At 40.8% G+C, this 12,816-nt stretch overlaps 1 protein-coding gene across 1 annotated transcript in view; it reads right to left on the bottom strand.

The window, feature by feature from the left end:
* col9a2 (procollagen, type IX, alpha 2) overlaps positions 1–7,233 on the bottom strand; it is a 191,754-nt gene extending 184,521 nt beyond the window's left edge. Inside the window, exon 1 of the mRNA XM_034705240.1 lies at positions 6,870–7,233. The gene's annotated coding sequence lies outside the window, so the exon portion shown is untranslated. The remainder of the gene's footprint in view (positions 1–6,869) is intronic.
* Between the last annotated feature and the right edge of the window lie 5,583 nt (positions 7,234–12,816).

Here is a 12,816-nt window from a genome sequence, read left to right as displayed (position 1 = left end):
ACAGAAAAAACTACATGTATGCCCTCTTCTGGCAGCACCTCGTCCCACTATAATAATCGCAGAATAGATGCCAGTGATTATCGAATAGTATTTCGGCTTGAAATGCCCATCCCTGATCGTTACAATACAAATACAAACATATGTTAGACAATTTTCGTTATACATTGTTTCTTCAGTTCATTAATTTACCACTGCAGGTAACTGATCATTGACAGGGCTCAGCAACAGTTTGACTTTAAAGTCAAACTAACACTTTGTAAAGCTATTAAAAGACAAGTCAGTCATTAACTGTCCCAATGTTTGTTTGCCTTTCTCTTGGATAGACTATTGTTTGTTTATGGTGAGGCAGGTGGCTTTATGCTGTTTATGTGTGCGTCTGCTAATCAGTAATTACTGAGCCTGACAGCACCAAGTATTGATCAGCGATATCCCACACTATGGCACCAAGGGAGTGTCCAGCCAGACAGCGAGGATCGACAGACAAGCTTTCAGAGTGAAAAACACAGTGCATATCTCAGCCGTATCCTTGTATCGTTTAGACGGTCCTGAAGGCCCCATCAGTATTTTTTTTTTTTATCTCTGTTATCACACCAGAATGGCCGCAGAGTCCTTTGTGGCAAGGACACCATGCAGTTTTACTCGCTCACTCTTTTGTCTGCACAGTCTTGGTGTCAGCTGGGAATAAGTGCACGATGGCAGCTGTTACATACTAGCAGATGGAAGATGGATCACAGGAGTCAAGAAACAGGATGAAGCTTTTTTGTCAAACAAAAGCCTTGGTGAATCAGTTAGTGTCCTTATCTGCTAACACCGATTCAGATCAAAGCCCTCATGATTGTCAAGTAAAAGTATTTCAGGGACTCAGTTGTAGAATGTTCCCTGCAGATAAGTCTTAAAGTTTGACCTGTTTATGAGAGCTTGACTTTTGTTTCAAACTCTGAACTTTACAAAAACTGACTTTGTTTAGGAGGCAGTCACATTTAAAGCTAAGATTAAAAGATTGTAATCTTTTTAACCAGGTCTTGAGTGCCAATGGTAAGGTTAGGGCCTTATTGTTTTTGCCAAGAGATGGATTGCATTTAATCGAGGAAACTTGCTCAAAAAGTTGTGAAATGTACAATCACATCAAAGGTAGTAAAGATGAAATGAAGCTTTGCGCCTCTAATCCGCCTCTGCTGCTGTCAGCTGTCAGGCTGCAGTTTGAATCATTGTTTTCTATCCATACAACCAATCACAGCTCATTCTTAAGGCAGTCTATTTAAACACTTCTTCCCTCTAACTAACCTGCAACACCTTTGCTGCCCAAACTCTGCTGCTGTTGGTTAAACTTTGCCCCCTCCTCCTCAGCCTCCTCCCGTTAAGTTTAAATGTATGTTTTACCCTTGTGGGGATTTTGCAATGCACTCCCTGGAAAGCCGAAGCAGGCTTCTTGGCTAACCTGTGTAGCGCTAAAGCAGAGCTTATAGCACCAAGCATAACTGTATTTCCATTTGGAAATAAATGGTTAAAGCTATGACGAGAGTGTTCCTGACTGAACATTTGATATGGCAGGGCAAATAGGTGTTGCAAAGATAGACCACACCCCCTCCACTTGATAACAACATTTTTAATTTAGATTTTTTTTTTGTCAGTTATCTATTGAATTAAATCACTTGCAAAGCTTTTTCTTCCGGTCCTTTGTTTAACTTTCTTTTGGAAAAATATTAAATTTAAAAAAGAAAAATCATAAATCAAGTGCCCTATGCTGATGGTATCAAGTAATGGGCAATGTTTCTTCTTGTGTGTTGTTCTTTGCCCTTTGCCTCCCTCTCTATCCCCCTCTGTACACTGTTGTTTTTCTGCCCGTCTTTAAATGAATCCAGAACTCGTGTCGAGTGTCGATCGTGTCGAGTGTATAGTGTAGTGTAAAAACAAATGGGCAGTCTGACTGCAAAGTAAAGCACTGAAAGTGTTGTGGAGCGTACACTTACTCAGACATTAGTGTTTGGGTCAGAGTCCAGTAGAAATGGTATTTAGCAAAATTAAGTAGTAACATTGACCCAGTCCACAGCAGTTGGTGGCCTAACTTTCATTCTAATTCTCTGGCTGGTCTCTCAAGGGACCAAGCTGAATGCAGTCCCCTGTGGGTAAGACACTTACTATTGACCAGTACCTCATACAACCTCAATTCAGAAAAAAAGGAACTGTAATATTAATAATATAAGTATTGTTAGTAATAATTTTCGAAGAGCCCAGTCCCAAAACGAGCCCTGTATGTATGGCAAAAACAACCTGTAGTGTGGAGAGTGATTCACATTTATATTCTACAGCCATGTATTAACTATAATTTAGAGTTGAGCTCACACCTCTTTGCCCCCTCCTACATGAATCGGTTATAAGAGCCAGAGCAGTTACATGCTGGTGATGTGAAGCTGGCTTTACATAAAATGTTTTACCTGCTCAACATTTCACACAGAGCAGAGGTTCAAGTGCCTGTTCGGCACAGCTTGCATTTTACCTTACCTTTCATTCTTTGTGTTCAATGAGCTAAAAGTATTGTGGAAGAAAAGCACTGGAATGCATTAAACTGTCAGAGGCGATGTTTAAGCAACTTGTGGTTGATCGAATGTGACACCGCAGACTATGCCTCGATTCTAAAAGCTCCCTCTCAACTATACTCTAACAGTTCCCGACTACCTCGACTGGCACTTTAGACAGGATTGTCTTGTGAACTGCCAAGTAGCAATCAGTCTGCAGAGATCTCACATTCTCAGCATTAACGTGAACTTAAAAGTGCAAATCCGTCACCACTCACTTCCCTCTCTAAGATATTTTAGATAAAATATTTAATGCTTTAAGTCATTCATACGGGCGTATCTCCAGAGCTCAATGTCTTGTTATCCTCTATACAGTAGGGCTCTTTAGAACATCAAAAAATCTATTGATCTTAAACACACTTGAGTTATTTGAGCATAAAATAGGGGACAGGAGATCACACAGAAACTAAGAAAAGCCTGTAAAAGCCTTGTAAGCATGGCTTGCCCTCCTATTCTCCTCCTATACTTTAACAGACTTCAAAGCAGAGTGTCCATCTGCCGAGGTGTAGCGCCGGCCTCTGGGCCTGTGGTCCCCGCAGAGAGATAACCAGGCGTAGCTTTAAACACCCCCAGACAGACCCTTATCCCTCTGGCTTAATGTCCTTGCGGCTGAGAGTAATGCAGAGAGATGGATGGCCCCGACCTATCCCCCCATGCCAGGGTCCCCGGCTGTGAGATTGCAAGCCTGATACTATCCTCCATCTCCCCGTCTGTGACAACCACACCCCAACTCTTCTTCCCCCCTCTGAACATCCCAGATCGATACGGCTCACTGATGTGCCGTCCGTCAAATCCGTGGGCTAAGCAATACGCCGCCTACCCATAAGGAGTGATGGCCGCAAGACAGTGCATGAAATGGAGGTGACACACACATGCACATACACATTCGCCAGTTCTTGAAACGGATCACTCAATCTGGTGCCAAACGATGAGCATTTTTTCAGCCTGTTGTGCCATCTTTCTTGGTCCCCTGCGCTCCCTCTACTCACATCCTTGACATGTCATGATCAAACGGGTGCTTTTAGAGTTCAACGTGTGACCCAGGACTCCAGGAGGCCCTGCCATTCCATCAAAACCCCCTCTCTGTCCAACTTGCATTCTTTTATCACTTCATCCCTCCATCACCCCTCCATCACCTTACATCCTTTCCTCCATCAGCAAATCCTACCATTTCTCTTCTGCTCAGGACGGATAGTTTCCGTATCATTCACCTTTATGTGAACAACCCCTCTCTCCCCTCTCTGTGACTTGTCTCCCCCTCCCGTGCTCTCCACAAGGTTTGATAACTGACTGGCTGAGCGGAAGCGTGGCCACAAGCATGAAATGAAAACATGGGTGATCCATGGAGAGAAATCTATCTTGAACAGATGCCAAGAGGAAGATGAGCACCTTGGTTTCACCACAAAAAAAATTCTCAATTTCGCCACTTCTCCCAGTACATATGATAGAGTGCTTCAATATCTTGTAGTCTGTGTGTTATCATTCCAAACACATAGCAGGAATGGCACACAAGGCATGAGCATGATTTATTCTGAGGTGCACCTATTCTACACATACTCAGTATGAATTCCAAATGTACAAGTAAGAGCAATATTTACATACACACCCTCTTACAAACAAGCCATAATAACTTTTCACCTGCTTCACAGTCCTCTGTGTTACTTAACAAAGCCACGGCTGAGAGCAGGATTCCATTTATGTTTGCAAATTGTGGTTAAAGTTCAGCCCTCCTCTGAATACAAATAACAGTATTTCAAATGCACACCATTGTTGATGGAAGTGGATTAATGCAGGCAAGAACCGTGCAATAGGTTCCTTAAAACTGGGGGAAAACAAAGTCATTTTAACCTCTTTTTTTCCCCTTTACCTCAAAGTTTGTTCACCGAGGACAAAAACTAATAAAAGGCCTCTGTATTTACCACTGGGTGCATTTACTGTGATTTTTAAGAGACATCGTGAGATCCTGCAATCAATGATATGACAAACATGCAGGATGCCTCGTTTGTAGCTAGCGCCGCATATGGCAGAGGATACAAGCTGTGGTTACAAGCCCCAAGTCGACAGAGGGTGGTCAAAGGTATATAAGCAAGGGGGGACTGGTGCATCAGAGTAAATGCGGGGTCCTGTGTGAGCGATAAAGGAGATATTTACTGTAAATCTTCAACAGCTAGGGGAGCGATAAACATCACAAACACAATCAGCTGCTGCTTTAGTGCTGCCAACGCATCTGTTCTTCTCGTGGGGAGAAGAGAGAGAGATGAAAGAGAGACGGGGGAGAGACATGGAGTCATCTATGAGTTTCTTTGCATTGAAGATACACTGTGGGTAGTCTCTGATGGGAGTGTTTGGACAGGAAGGATCATTGTTGTACTCAGGCTGTTTAAAGGGCAGGGGCAAAAAAATAAAAAGGGCACCTGCGAACAGAGAGTTGTGATTAATGTAGATCTGCCTCTAGCAACAATTAAAAGACCATTTTGTAAGCTCTTGTTCTTCTGTCATTGCTTGGTATTCTGTAGTCATAGTTGCACAGGTCCAATTCCTGCATATAAAAAATCTGGTTGAGCTGGGAAAAAAATGTAGATGGTCAACCTGGGCTGCAGGTAGCCCAAGGGTACCATAATTTGAATAATTTTTCAAACCCCAGATACTCACAGTGTAGGGTTCATTTATTATCATTTATCATATTGCGGCACAAGAAATAAGAGGGGTGCAAGGGGTACTTCTCCCGGAGATGTTGAGCAGCTGACACTTAATTCCTTGCATTCTGGTGAATAATCATTCCACAGTTTGTTTTCCTTTTACAATATTTAATTTCCACCACAAACAATTTAATACTTAGTTTACAAAAATAAAAAGCTACTTCCTACATGAAGCTCACTTTCTATTACACTTTAATCTGCTAGTCTAAAAGGTCTTTTTCACACTGAGTATTTCTGTTGAATGATTGATCACTGAAATTAAAAGACACTCTTTAGAGCTGTAAACTTAACATTTACAATAATATTAAATTACCAGTAGCAGAACTTTATCATATTTTTCCAGTGCAAATGTTCTATCAACATAGGGCACCTAAGAGGAGATTTTCTCTTTCTACATGTATGCACTGGAAGGGCATCCAGAAGGCATTCTATCATGTTCTATCCATTGGGTTGGGAGGTCACCCAAAGGACATTTTTTTCAAGTGTTTCCCAGTAAAGGGGACTAAAAAATACATTTTATGATGCTTTAGATATTATATATTGGGGCATTAAAGGGGTATTTCAGTTTTTTTGAAGTGGGGTTGTATGAGTTACAGTACACTATTGCTCTAGGTGCGTCCGAAAATAGTGCCAAAAGAAAGGGGGTATTCTGACGGCAAACTGAATTTACCGGTGCATGCATTTGCACGGTGATGAGTGCCTGAACCATATTTTCTTAACTTTGGCGAAATTACGTGAAATAGGCGTCCCCGTCCCCGTCCCCAGAGAAAATAGCCTAGCTTGCCAGGGGAAGAGCTCACCGGCATGTATTGTGGCTAGCAGGAGCAATAGTGAAATGTAACTAATACGACCCCACTTCAAAAAAGCTGAAATATCCCTTTAATGAGGCCACTACCAGTGTGTTTTTTTGAGTTCTTTCAGATACTAAGGCACTGTCCCCTCATCCTATGTACACCACTGGGGTTTATCAAATTTTAAGTAATGAGTTTCTTGATTTAAATGAAAAAACAGCGACATGGACACATCAACGAAGAAGTATGTGGTGCTCATGTCTGTGTCAGCCCATGCAGGGTAGGGGTGACGCAGAAGTATAAATCAGCCTTTAGCCTCAGTCACAACTTACAACCAGGTTGTAATCATGTTTAATTTTGATGTAAATTGAGCACTCTAATATGGGCGCTTCTTGGCTCTTGGAGCCAGCCTCAAAAGGACTGTAGTTTTTCACAGTGCAGCAATGGCTTCATTTTTCAACACCAGAGGCTGCCTCTTGCTAAATTTACAATATGATTTAAACTACAAATGAAATAATAGCTAAAATGCATTTACCAGACCTCTTCATGGGGCAACAAGAAGAAGAATTTGAATTTGGTGTCTGCACAACTATTTAATGAAAAGTTATCAATTTCACATTTGTTTTCCCAAGCCCTGTCAGTAATGACTGTGTATGTGGACATCAGGCTAAAGCAAAATAATAAGGCAGCCCACCATTACAAATGTGTATTGAGAACAAGTCACAACTGGAATAATGCAAAGAAAGCGACAGTATGCGCAGATAGAGCAGAGGGTGTATTTTAAGTCTGTTAGCTTCACTCACCAGTATATGAAGTAGACCAGTATCCTAGGTGACTGCAAAATGTTCTTTCTCTATGCAAACTACTTTCAACTGAGATTCAGGTTGTCCATCAGTGTTTCAGATTTTGGCAAAGTTCTCCTCTCACTATGTGTTTACTCAGTTCAGGTTTGCACAAGTAAAGAAAACCCAGATGTAGACTTTGAAAGCTTAATTTAACTCAAAAAAAAAAGACAAAGGATTAATACTGAAGACTCCAGCAAAATCCAAATCCAAACGAAAATAATAATCCAATGAAAAGTCCAACCAAAGCAGGTGAAAAGAAAAATCCAATGGCTGAAAAGCTTGTTGAACTGAACTGGTACAGAAAGAAAGGAACATGGAGTAATCAGACACAGGTGACACTAACGAGGCACAGGTGAAAACAATAAGGGCTGGAATTGAGGAGGGGAAGCACACAGAGGCAGGAAATAGTACAATATGGAAGTATGTCACAAAATAAAGCAGTCTCATAATTTACTTAGATGTTTAACAAAATACAAACAAGTGCAGTACATGACAAGACATTTTCTTTTGCTAAGTCAAGGTTTAAGTCAAAGGGTTAAACATAAACTTAAGCTACAAAGGTGTTTAAATAGATTTCATGATTTAGCATAGTATCAGATCACCTTGTTATAGTGTTCTTACATGATTTGACTGGTAAAAAAAAGTGCTCTGACTCTCCTTCAGATCTTCAAGATTCTACTTTTGCTCTCAATAGCACACACAAATATTTTTGTGAATATGCATAATATAATGCCTCAATGAAAAAAAAAGGCTCAATAATTACAATTCCTTCAAGTTTTGGGGGAGTCAGAACTCCATTTCATTTTCAATATTTAATCTTTAGTCATCATTATTTTATTGAGCTGCTTTTATTCACTTACTTTAGTGCTATCCAGGCATCTTTTTAAAGAAAAAAATATTCAATTAATATTAATTTTCATTAATATTTTCCAATACAGTCAGAATGGAAAATAATAAGCTTTAACTCTGGAGTTCTTGCAACTGAAATGTGACATTCTCTTTCTCCTCTGATCCATAGTTAATAAGTCCTTACACCACCTCTGTTCGCAAGGATCTTTCCCTCCCTCAGACCCAGCACATGTACAGCAGATCATGCTAAAGATGAACTGGGCTGGATTCTCATGTGAAGGGCATGTTCAGAAGGTCATGTAATGTGACACTGGTGCCAGGGCGAAAAAGACTGATGGAGGAAGAGCTTGATGAAGGTGAGAGCGTGCCATCTGTGCAGCTTCTGCAATTTCTCACCTCACTGGTGCAAAACAAATCTACCCAATTCCTTCGACTTCCCAGCTCCTCAGTTTTCTCTCATTCTGGCCACCATCCATCTGTAACCCATGCAACAATGTGCTTCACGCACTCGTTTGTTGCTCTGCAAATAAGTCTGTGTGTCATTTCCCTAAATACTTATTCCCAGTCTGTCAATGCTGGATAAACAACAGTTAACATCTGGAGGAACAAGAGGAAATGTTGGGTTGCCAAATGATTGGAGGGTCACTGACACCACCTGGCAGTTCAGTACAATAACAGAGCAGCATTAATCTCTTCTCTCCTTACAATGGTTGAGAGAATATGCAAAATAATTTGGAAATATTACCTTCTACACTGAATCCTGTCCCTAAATAGTAGAGACAGGATATTTGTGCTATAGAGGTCTCTACAGCACTCCGTTAACTCCTCGTCACCTACAAATCCCTGTATTCCCTTGCCCCCCAATACCTGGCTGACCTCCTCCACCAACACACTCCATCCCGGAATCTACGGTCTTCGGACCAGGGTCTCCTCTCCATCCCCCGGATTAAGCTGCGGACCTTTGGAGACAGAGCATTCAGTGTGGCAGCCCCCACTCTGTGGAACTCTCTCCCTCCCGACATTCGCAGCGCCCCAACCCTGGACACTTTTAAGAAAGCAGTCAAAACGCACCTTTTTCTCAAGGCATTTCCCCATTAGATATCCCCATGTACCCCCCAGACCTCCTACTTGACCCTGTGAAGCGACCTTGGGTTTCTTGAAAGGCACTATATAAATATCAGTTATTATTATTATTATTATTATTATTATTATTATTATTATTATGCAAGTGCTTTAGCTTATCACAACTCTTCTCCATGAGATTTAAATGGACAGGTATCTCCAAATGACGCCATGACTTCCCAGTACTTACTGAAACCAGCCCAGTGACATTATAAAAACAGGTTTGAACCATAAATAAATCTACATGTGACAAAAGTGGAGATGACTACTGATAAGTTGGTCCATCAGTGTGTCATGAAGGGTACAAACTGAAGCAGGAAATAAAAGTATTTGAAAAACAAAGTGGAGTATGACTCATCAGTTATCCAAGATGAAGCTGTACCAACTAAGGGAAATATTGGTCTCAGGTAAATTCATATTCAGTATTCTATATTCTCAGGAACCTGGCTAAAAAACGCATGAATATTTTTTGGTTTTTTATTAGATATAAAGACTGGCAGGGTAATAAACAGAGCTGGTTGGAGTGGTGATCCATTAAAAGGGTTTTAATGTGGAGCTAACACATTGACAAACATTGTAGGATCTTGAATGCCTCCTTGTGCTTGGTGTTGCTAAATGGCGATACTGGGGGACACACTCTCTCACTGCTTATGCATCATCATGGTAATCCTCTGTGACTGTAATGCTGACTGAGTGTCTAATGCCTCTGGAGATATTTGGCACTATGTTGTCATTTCCAAAGATCTCCTTTTAACAGTCCACCAGGCCCAGTCTAAAACGTCCCAACAGATCCACATTATTAGATCTTATTCTGGCCAACAGCAGTAAAATACTGCATCTGGTCTGTTTTGAAATCTGATTAAAGGCAATCAAAACTTTATTTTTTGGAAAAAAATTTAAGACTTTTAATAACCAAGCAAACTGACCTTTACCATAGTGACATTATACCTCTCAAATTCCTGATGCCAACATGACATTTCATTAATTTTCGAATAACTTAATTGTGGATTAACAGGCACCTTTCATAAAAGGCAGACTAAAAGACAGGCGGAAAACTAATTTTTTTCACCCAGAACTATCAAATGTATTACAAAGAAGCAATAAAGCATGGTATCTTGCTAAACTCATTGGCTTGTATTATTGTCTTCTAAGAGACAATGCACACCCTCTGCACAAGATACTAAACCAGATGGTTATTTAGATTAAATTCAGCGTTCTTATTAAAATGAGGCAAAATACTTGAGGAAGGTGAGCACTTTATGCAAAGGAGGAAACAACAACGATCCTTATAATTGTTTGCCACTATCCATACCTCCATATGTGACAACCACCTCACAATTACTTGAAAGTAACATATTCAAATAATGTATCTTTAAATCATGTCATTATGAACTCTCTGTCAGACTTATGAATGTTCCTTTCTACAGCAATTATCTGCTTGTTCAGAGTCCTTGCAATATTAGGATTGACTCCTTTGCTTGTAAAGGAGCTTGTTTTCCGAGCTATCTTTCTGATACATTTCAGAGTATAAAAGCTCAACAAGGCACTCAAGATCATCACTCAATTCTTCTCTGCACTGATCTCAATCCACTTCACCTCAGTGTGTGATTGTTTGAAGCCTGCCTTTCCTGTCTGTGCAGATATGGAATGGGCTGAGCTGCCCACCATAGGGTGCAGAGCGAAATAAGAGGAGAGGAAGGAACTTGTTGTGTTTGAAGTTGCCAGAATGGAGCAAGAAGAATGTACAGGGTGCAGGCTGTGGCACGAGGGCAGCAGAGGCTGCCTGGACAACATGGGGAAGGTGTCACAAATGATTAACTAGACAGACATTTGGAGCCTGGAGGCTTGACTCTGCTTTATCTTCATGGCAACCTATGACATGCTACCCTGCCCTCACGACCTCCAACAGTGGTTGAGGACAGAGCAAACCTTTGCCCTCTTTGCCCAATACCTTTCTGTGTTTCAACTAGCAAGATTGCACAGACACAGGGTCAGTTTCAATGGGGGAGGGAAGAAAGCGAGGCAAACCAATGAGACTCAGCAGGGAACAAGCAGCAGATCTACTTCCTCAGGCTGGGGGAACCAGTGGTGAGCAGCCAAGCTTCCTACACCAGGTTTGAAGTGGAAGATGGAGGTGGACTTGGACAGCAGTTTGGACAGGAGGCTCTACCTGAAGGAAGCTGAATCTAGAGGTTTTTCTTGCATTTGCTGTAAGACTTAAGGCCACCGTGAGCCAGACTTTTCATGGCAGTCAGCGAGATATCCGTGAGGGTGGAGAAGACAAGCTTTGGCTCCAGTCGAGAAGGTGAGACAAGGCATGGAGAGCAATCAACTCTTGAGGGTAATGGAGACATCCCTGCTTACTGTCTTTACACCAAAAGATGTCTTGTGTTAAGGGGTTGAAAAATACATGGGGAATGGTCACACAATGATGACTCTGCAGCTCACAAGTGAGCACAAGCTGGAGATGTGGCAGGCCTAGACCCTAGCAAAACAACGTCTACCTGTTTAGACTCAGTTGTGCATTTGGATCCAAAGTCTGCACAGGTGAGATCAGCCCATTGACATTCTATTAACAAAAATTAAGACTTAAAAATAGTCAATCTTTATGCTGATGTTCTGGTTTTCTCTTGCAGCTTATATAGATGCATCAGTATTGAGCCTGCTTTACAACCGGCCAAATACTCCTCAAAGGAGCTATAAGTGCACACAAACGTTCAAACTTAAAATGGCATACAACTAAAAATATCACTGAATTGTTCATTAAAGGTTTCAATTCACAACTGCCCCAACTTTGGTCTCGGTCAATAATCTTTGAGGTAATTTCAACTCTAAATTACACATTTTAGTGATGTGATTGCTTCCTTCTTAAATTAAAGTAGTCTTTGTTAAGAAAATGTTGCACTTGAGAAACACCACATTAGTAAAAATTCACAAAAGTGAGTTGAAATGCTCAACTCAAGTCAAAAAAGGAAGTGCACCGGTTCATTATACATCTAAAAAAATACTTAAAAAATGTAGTCACTCTCCTCTGACCTCATTACCAAAAAACAGTCAGTGAAATGTAAAAAGTAACAGAGCTGCAGCTGATTTCATATTCTGCTGCTGGAGTCCTTGATCACATCACTTTAGTTCTTAGTCACTTAATTCTGACTTCCTGTGTTTTAATGACCACTCAGTTTGTCAAACAAAAGTTTTCTACCTGCCCCTAGAGTCACACTCCACAACATAAACACTTATGAGCGGGGACATGTCCAGACTTTTTTGACAGGGGTGGCTCAGCCAAAGCACTGTGTCATGTAGGGGTGGCATTAAAATGAATGAATATCATATCGTTCCATTCCTGTCTACTTAGGATGTATATACTTCACATAAAGATGTTGTATGCCTGATTAAAAATAAACTGTCAAAACTAACACAACAGCAGGGCAATAAAACTGTATTTCAGGCTGACATCTGTAGATATGTTAGAATTTGCATGTTCAAGCACTTTGAAAAACTGTTGAAAATTACTCTCGGGCAACATTTCAAAGAGTTTTCCTAAATAGAATCAGCAGTAGCCTATTGAAATGGTCTAAAAAGTTTATTTGAAACAAGGCCTGCCTCTGATAAGACAAATAGCCAATCATAGTTAAAGAATTTGAGGGTGGAACCTTGGGTGGCTAAGTGGATTTCAAGTAGGGCCTTTGCCACCCTTGGCCACCATTCTGGAAACGCCCCTGCTTATTATGAGCAACATTTAGCGGAAAGAAAAAAACACTCATTGGAGTCTTCTTAAATTGTCAGCTGTTGAAAGTTTGTTGCTATATCATTTCATGGGTCTTATTTATATCCTATTGGAATTGTCTTTGTGTTATTATTTAAAAATTATATTCATGTGCTTTTGATTTAGCCATGCGTCTTTGAAATATCTTGCTTAATTCAACATAGCAAA

This window comes from Notolabrus celidotus, chromosome 16, assembly GCF_009762535.1.
Source record: "Notolabrus celidotus isolate fNotCel1 chromosome 16, fNotCel1.pri, whole genome shotgun sequence".
NCBI classification, from domain to species: domain Eukaryota; kingdom Metazoa; phylum Chordata; class Actinopteri; order Labriformes; family Labridae; genus Notolabrus; species Notolabrus celidotus.
The sequence above is the reverse complement of the archived record's forward strand: the minus strand, read 5'-3'. Positions and strand labels throughout refer to the sequence as shown.